At 34.3% G+C, this 7,500-nt stretch overlaps 1 protein-coding gene across 1 annotated transcript in view; it reads right to left on the bottom strand.

The window, feature by feature from the left end:
• The window catches only part of Ogg1 (8-oxoguanine DNA glycosylase), a 510,811-nt gene that overhangs the window by 107,069 nt on the left and 396,242 nt on the right, over positions 1 to 7,500 (bottom strand). The gene's annotated exons all lie outside the window — the stretch shown is intronic.

Here is a 7,500-nt window from a genome sequence, read left to right as displayed (position 1 = left end):
TGTCCTATAAGGCAATAGAAGCCAACTGTTATCCAGTGACGACGCAGAAAGCGACAAAAAACTCAGTTGAAAAGGAGATGAGAGGTTTTATCATTCTTCAGAGGAGAGACAAAAGCAAACGAGTAATTTAGAGTCTCTGAAAGGAAAAAGAAATGAAGAATAATTATCTTTGTTGAAAGGAGGGGAAAGGGCTAATTCATTCGGAGAGAGAGAGAGAGAGAGAGAGAGAGAGAGAGAGAGAGAGAGAGAGAGAGAGAGAGAGAATAGCAGCAGCCTTAATTGGAAACACGAGCTCAAACAGAGTTTTGTTGAAACAGAGAAAAAATGAAAAAGAGCCCATTTTGATATCCCAAGACCTGCGTCAAAGAGACTTCTGGAGCAAGTCTTCACGACAGTGTTTCTGTAGCCGGCATCAACTTTCTCGTCACTCTCCAAGAGAGCGCGAAAGACTCCGTTTCTTTATAATATCAAGAAATTCTGACTTATGTCTAAGCCACTGCCATTCTCCTCCACTGCTTCTTCCTTGATCCTTGCAAAGACAAAGAATTAATCTGATCACGAATATATTCTCAAAAATGGTTATCAAAATCATTAAAATTTCCCACCTTTGGCCATCTTGCTAACAATTCATTGTGAGGTCCACACCAGACCCTTCATGCCCTTAAAACCTTACCATTCTCAAGGGTTGCTCTAAAGAATGGCCCCGTGCTGGCATAAGGCTAGAGGCCAGCTTAATCCAAAGAAATCCGACCATCCTTTCATTCCTCCATTTATCACTGCAAAGAGAACACTCTCCCTCTAGGCAGCTGCTGACTTATTCAGGCAAAATCTCTTAAAAATCTCGATTTTAGCGATTCAGGATGATTCTTCATCAGAGAAGTACCATGTGATGTGCATAGGTTGCATACATAAAGTACTGAAAATTAATATTCGTAGCCATAGGAACATATCTTCATTTCATGAATTCATATATTCTTTTTCTAGTGAGTTTAAAATCTTAGTATCTTTATATATAATGACAATAAATAATATTTATGAGAGAGAGAGAGAGAGAGAGAGAGAGAGAGAGAGAGAGAGAGAGAGAGAGAGAGAGAGAGAGAAAGGAGAGAGAATAATAATGACAGTTCTCGATAAATAACTTTCATCTTAACTGAAAGAGAGAGAGAGAGAGAGAGAGAGAGAGAGAGAGAGAGAGAGAGAGAGAGATGCGTAACGAAATAAATGCAAAAAATAAATATGACAATAAATTCACACATGAGAATAAACATAAATAGAAAGATAACTAAAGAAGCGAACAGATAAACAAGAACGCACATTACAAAAATAGTTGAATCGTGAGAATGGCTCCAAGAACAACCAAATCTCTTTCTGTCTTACAAATTGGAAAGCTTCTGTTTTCTCCATTTCCTCCTTCCAGAACCTAAGGGAAATACACACGGCTCCTTTCCTCCCAACAGCAGCAGGGGAAATGAGATAGAGCGCTAAAACGCCTCCCCCCGAATCCCCTGAAGGGAATTATCACATCCTGGGTGTGGTTTCACACAGAAAGTATGAAGAGTTTTGTTTAACCTTTGAAGAAAGAGTTTATCTTTAATGTCACGTTGGCGTTTCATGCTATTATTTTTATTATTATTATTATTATTATTATTATTATTATTATTATTATTATTATTATTATTATTATTATTATATTTAGAGGATGAACCCTATTCATATGGAACAAGCCAACTGCAGGGCCATTGACCTGAAATTCAAGCTTCCAAAGAGTATTATGGTGTTCATTTCAAAGAAATAACAGAAGGCAACAGGAAATACAGGAAGAAGAGATCAGTCATTAAAAAAGAAAAAGTAAATAAAAAAATGAATGATTAAAAATACCCGATAACTATTTAACAAATATTTCTTGTCTGTCCAAAGCAGTACATTATGATTAGAGGTTACTTTGTAAAGGGCGGTTCCCGTTTAAAACAACTGATAATTGCAGGAAAGTTGTAACATCGAATATTTATGTATTTTTACTTGTCAATAACTGAAGAGCATAGGCACTTCAGCCTAAGTGACCAAAGTAGCGCTGATAATATTCCTGCAGAGTTCATTCTGCTTTCCAGTTCAACGAACAGTAACAAAATAAAACTCGCATTATCATAGTCAATAACTCAGTCTTAGCATAACCAAAGAATATTCCATTTATTCTCGATATCATAATAAATCAAATAAAATCAGTGTATGCAATGGATTACCCGTTGCCAATTTACTACTTAAATTATAAATCAAACATTGGGAAAAAAAGTCTCTGTCAGATTAATGTGCAGCGCATTCATCCAGCTCACTTCAAGGAATATTATTAGATCTCTCTCTCTCTCTCTCTCTCTCTCTCTCTCTCTATTAACACACGCACACACACATATACAGTATATATGTATGTATATATATTTCTTGCAACATGGTAAGAGGTAAGGTCCTATAGTCAAAGTATAACGAAAGGAAAACATATACAACATTCAGAAACATAAGAATGTTGAGTAATTTTTGCTTTTAGAATTTAAGAGGAAGCCGTAGAGCTAAACCGAACCCAGGAAAGAATTACTCTTGTTCAATATTATAAATTCAGCGTAATGTCCAAAGGCCGTTTATCCTGATAAGATATTCAAATTTTGAAGAGATATACAATAAGTGGCATGAAGTATGAGGAATTATTGTCACACTCTGCAATTTTGGGAAAATGGGGTGTACCCAGTTCAAGACATGAAGGTAATTCTAAATTATTACGCCACCTTCCACTCGAAGCAGAATCTTCTGACCAAACATAATGCAATTACCCGAGGAGTCTATAGGCCTAATGAGATGCTGGAAAGGCCTTCATTATGGAAAGCTCGTTTTCTGTTACCATCGAACATCTGCATTTCCAAGATCAGCTTGATGGTGTCTTTATTAAGTCTAAGACTTTGCTGTTGGCCTAATGGTTTAGTAGGCCAAGCCCCAAAATCTAAGCCTATTTCTTTTGTTATTTCCCGAGTTTATCAAATAACTGGCGTAGTGGCGGTGGATTCAGGTGCAGGTTTTAACCAGCTATTAATACTTGACGTAGCTTGTTTACTAGTAATATATTGCATTTTAATATAAGCTCATGATATTTCGTCAAATATTCGGTGCGCCTTGCATGAAAAACAAATTCGGTGAGAGGTGGATGAGAAGGCAGGAGAGGAAATTCTATACCGAAGACTGTTCATTTAAAAAGTGCACAAGAATGTGGCAAAGTCTAAATTTCTTCTTCAAACGCTCCCACGTTCGCGTACATAAACAATAATAAGCTTCAACTAACATGAATATCATAATATGCATAACTCCGTTATAGTCAATATTGTTGAGAACCATTTCATCATAGACGTCACATAAATGCAGTCTCTCTCTCTCTCTCTCTCTCTCTCTCTCTCTCTGCAGTATGGACACAAATGAAACCTATCACCAGGCATATTTATCGAATATTCTCTTTTATGTCTTACAAAGACCACCTCAAAAGCAAAGGCAATTTATTACGCCCGTAAAAGTGACTTTTTAATCTAGCAGGGACGTCTAATGAAACAATAGGAGCAATTAATGCTATTCTAGCGGACACTGTTACTGATTCGTTCTTGATTTCCCAGTACAACGACTGAAAGCAAGTCCTCACAAAGTCATTCCCGACTACCTGTCTATCTGTCTATATATGTAAGTATACTTATACATACATACACACACAAACATATATATACAATATATATATATATATATATAGGGTGTAACACAAGTTTATGCCAATACTTTGGGAAATGAAAGAAAAAGTTATTCTGAGCAGAAAATGTTCTATAAACAAATGCATTTTAAGGCTTCGTTTGTCGGTGAGGTGAATTTTTTTAAAATAATCGTTAACATTAAACGGGCGAGTAAGACGGCGCGTAGGAATGTCGGAGTGAGTAGTCAGGGATGTGGGGGGGGGGAGGAAGATGGCGCTGATCAGTTCCCATGTTACTCTAAACAGTTCTCTGTGACGATAAGTGAGCGTGTCCGGGTTACAAGTGTCAAATTCCTGATTCATTTTGAGAGCAAGGCTCTAGAGACAATGCCTTACCGTTCCAGTAATATGGAATATGCAGATATGATGTTTATTTACGGGTTTTGCAACAGTTCCATTTCTAGATTATGCGGTTGCGAACTCCACCGTTATGCGAAAAAGGAAATCAACAATTAGGCCGATGTGAATAAAATACCTCCAAATCAAATGTATCCTTTAGATACTGAACAAAGGGGGGAAAAATGCATGCTTCATTGAAACCTTCTCCCTCTGTCAATGGTATTCACTGGACCCTCATGTAGAAAAGTAAGCCTAATGGAATCTCCCCTCCATCAAAGATAGGCCTATTCATTAAACACCGATCAAAGGTTTAAAACGTATTATCAAAAATCTCTCATTCTCCATCAAAAGTATTCATCGCACACCAGTCAAAGGAAAAAACGCACCTATGAAAACGCTTTCATCTCTGTTGGATTAAAAAGTTTGAGAACATTGTGGAAAATTCGCTTTCTTAATTCTTTCCTATCAAAGGTATCCTATCCATACAGTAATCGAAAGAGGTAAAAAAGCTGACATTGTTCAAAGTGCAGTAACCTCCCTGCCTGCATTCCCTTGCCATCGTGATTACTGTCACTATCACTCACTCAGCACAGGCGTAGTCCTAGCCCTGACTCCTGATTCAACAACTCCACGACGAGGCGGCAGGACAGTTTGCGCTAGAAGTCGGTGATCACAAATAAATGTTGCCAAGCAACTTCTCCACTACTTTCTTGATACGTAAAGTTAATCATTAAAATGAATTACATGAAGTCTGTTCACCTGTGATTTACCAACTGAAGGGACTTTAATGTTACATTTTTCAATAACCTGCAAGAGAAAATCATGTTTAAAAGGTTAGCTTCATCAACCCTTCACCCCATATACCTGGCTATTCACTCCGACGACACTCAGTATGTGCCATCTTACTTGCCCGTTTAATGTTAACGGTTATTTTAAAAATTCACCTCACCGATAAACGAAGCCTTGAAATGTATATGTTTACAGAACATTATCTGCTCAGAATTACTTTTTCTTTCATTTCCCAAAACATTTGCACAAACTCGTGTTACACCCTGTTCAGTATGTATATATATATATATATATATATATATATATATATATATATATATATATATATATATATATATATATATATATATATATATATATATATATATATATATATATATATATATATATATATGTGTGTGTGTGTGTGTGTGTGTGTGTGTGTGTGTGTGTGTGTGTGTGTGTTGTGTATAATGAAAATAAAAACCGCTTGACAAGGAAGCTCTAACAGATATCAAGGTGATTCCACACTTTTAAAAAATTCCTCACTGACCCCACCCTGCTGAAGTATGACGAGTCTCTCTCTCTCTCTCTCTCTCTCTCTCTCTCTCTCTCTCTCTCTCTCTCTCTCTCTCTCTCTGACAAAATTAATGACAAAATTAATAGATTAATATTTTATTTAAAAACAACCATCTCTCTCTCTCTCTCTCTCTCTCTCTCTCTCTCTCTCTCTCTCTTTCTCTCTCTCTTTCTAAGAACCTAATTTAAATTTCTAATCATTATTCGAACTAATGGACATTTTGATTTAAATATTTCAATATATATTTAAACAAACATTTGAATATATATCTAAATCAATATTTAGGTCGTTCTAAAAATTAAAAAAATACTTAAGCTAATTTAAATGCACAAATTCATTTAAACATTGAAAAAAAGTCTATTTCAATTTTAACGTTTTACGAAGTTCATATTTTCTCAAACATTAAAATTAAGATTTAAGTTAAAATAATGATTTAAATAAATATTTAAATTACAAATTTGAATAGATATTCAATCAATGTAAACACTAACATAAAATCATATAATTAAAGTTATAATACTTAAATTTGAACATGTCAAAAATATTTAAATTGATATATTTAAACTAATTTAGATATTCAAATTAATTTACTTATTCTATTTAATTTGAACATTAAAATTAATTTAAATATTCAAGTTAATTTAAATATTCAAATCAATTTAAATAACTGAGTTAATTTAAACATTTGAAATAATTTAAATGATTAAATTATACTATTTAATCCCATAACGCTGAAACACGTAAACTAATGTATTTTAAACGGGTGGATAAATATTTAAATAAATATAAATATTCAAATTAGTATAAATTTTCAGATTAGTTGTTAATTCAAACATAAGAATAAACATTCTACTTAATTCAAATATCAATTCAAATATAAAATTAATTCAAGTATTTAATATAAAGTAACAAATTTATCTCGCAGACAGCACAAATTAACAATGAAATGAATAAGTTTCACAAAAATCAGATGCCCATCAAAGGCTGACTGATTATTGCTGAGTCAGCACATCGGATAGCAATCTCCCCCCCCCTCCCCCACCACGCTCAAACACTCACCCCTAGACGTCTCTGGTTGAAGTCAACCTGAATTTAACCTCTTAACCTAACGTGGATTTAACCTGAATTTAACCTCCTAACCTAACCTGAATTTAGCCTAACCTAAATAACCTAACATGAATTTAACCTAACCTACCGTAACTTGAATCTAACCTCCTAACTGAATTTACCCTGAATTCAACATGACTTTACCCTGAATTTAAGCTGAATTCAACCTGAATATAAGCTGAATTTAACCTGAATTCAACCTGATTTAACCTTAATTCAGCCTGAATTTAGCCTGAATTCAACCTTATTTAACCTTAATTCAACCTGAATTTTACCTTAATTTAACGTGAATTCAACCTGAATTTACCACAAATTTAATCTGCATTCAACCTGAATTCAACCAAAATTTAGCCTGAATTCTACCTGAATTCAACCTGAATTTGATCAGAAATTATCTTGAATTTAACCTGAATATAACCTTGACTCAACCTGAATTTAGCTTCAATTCAACCTAAATTTAGCCTGAATTCAACCTGCATTTAACCTAGCTTTACAGTGATCTCAATCTGAATTTAATGTGAATTTACCCTGATTCCAATTTAACCTAATTCAATCTAAATTTATCGTGACTCTAACCTGAATTCAACCCAAATTTAACCTGAATTTTTCCAAAATTTAATCTGAATTTATCCCCAATTCAAGCTGAATTTGACTTGAATTCAACTCGAATTTAACTTCTTAACTTCACCTAACTTATCCTCAATTCATCTTGAATTCAACGTGCATTTAACCTCCTAGCCTGACTTGAATTGGACCTGAACTTAACCTGAATTCAATGCGAATGCAACCTGAATTTAACCTAAATTTAACCTGAACTTTCCCTGACATGAACCTGAATTTAACCTGCTTTTCATAGTGAGTGAGAGAGAGAGAGAAAGAGAGAGGGAGAGAGAGAGAGGAATCATATACAATAATTAGATATGACAAACTTTAA

This window comes from Macrobrachium rosenbergii, chromosome 30 (assembly GCF_040412425.1).
Source record: "Macrobrachium rosenbergii isolate ZJJX-2024 chromosome 30, ASM4041242v1, whole genome shotgun sequence".
NCBI classification, from domain to species: Eukaryota; Metazoa; Arthropoda; class Malacostraca; order Decapoda; family Palaemonidae; genus Macrobrachium; species Macrobrachium rosenbergii.
This window is presented reverse-complemented; position numbering and strand designations above follow the sequence as displayed.